The following is a 980-nucleotide window of genomic DNA, read 5'->3' on the forward strand; positions in this document are numbered from 1 at the left end:
GACCAATTATGTAGAAGAATATGACTTTCTACCTCAAAAACAGGTGCATCACTTTTCCTTAAAAGGCTGCAGATGTATTCTATATGAATATAATATGCACTAATCATTAATAATTCAAGAGTTCTAATCATACCATTATGCTAACAAAGTTTGATGACTTCCATAGTATGAGAGATCCATGCTTGAAAGATGGACATTCATTTTACCATCACAATGGGATGGGGGGTAAGCAATCTACCATGTCAGCACATTAGCCAAGGTCAAGCCACCCTTCAAGCTTTCCTTTTGTTCTAATAGCATGTCTCTAATAGAAACATGCATTTCTCACTTGCTGTTTCTGCTTCTCCTTGCATAATACATTAAAATCTCTTAGCACCAATTATTAATTTATTAATTATCAACAAGTAAAAATCTGTTAAAAATGCCCAGAGGACAGGTCCTGTAGGTTCACAACTGCAGATCCAACAAAGTTTATGAACTCATTGCCAATGAATTAGGAAGTGTCCATATGTTCAGAGGCCATTATCTGAACCAAAAATAAAATTTCTAATTATTTCCATCCATAAAATGTCCAGCAGAATGCCATGCTATGCTAATTTTAAAAATAGAGAGTAATGTAACAGATGTCATGGGTGGGCTACTACCTAGGAGGAACAAAATCCTTCAGTGAAGGAAGCATTCTTTTTGGCATTATCATATTTCATGAGTTATGAACTCTTATTATCAAATAAGAAATAGAAGTGCTATATTGTATGCCCTCTCCATCCCAGACTCTGAACCAGGTGTTTCCCATAACATTTTGCTTAATTCTCACAACTTATGAGGTGCATATGACTTGCATTTTACAAAGGCAAATACTGAACACATTATGAAACTTGCCCCAAGTCAAGAAGATAAGTAAAGAGCAGAGCTATAAATTAATGAATGCCCGTCTTTGGACTACAGAAATACTACAGGAAATAATGATAAGAAACAACTAG

Source organism: Vulpes vulpes, chromosome 12 (assembly GCF_048418805.1).
Source record: "Vulpes vulpes isolate BD-2025 chromosome 12, VulVul3, whole genome shotgun sequence".
Lineage (NCBI taxonomy): Eukaryota > Metazoa > Chordata > Mammalia > Carnivora > Canidae > Vulpes > Vulpes vulpes.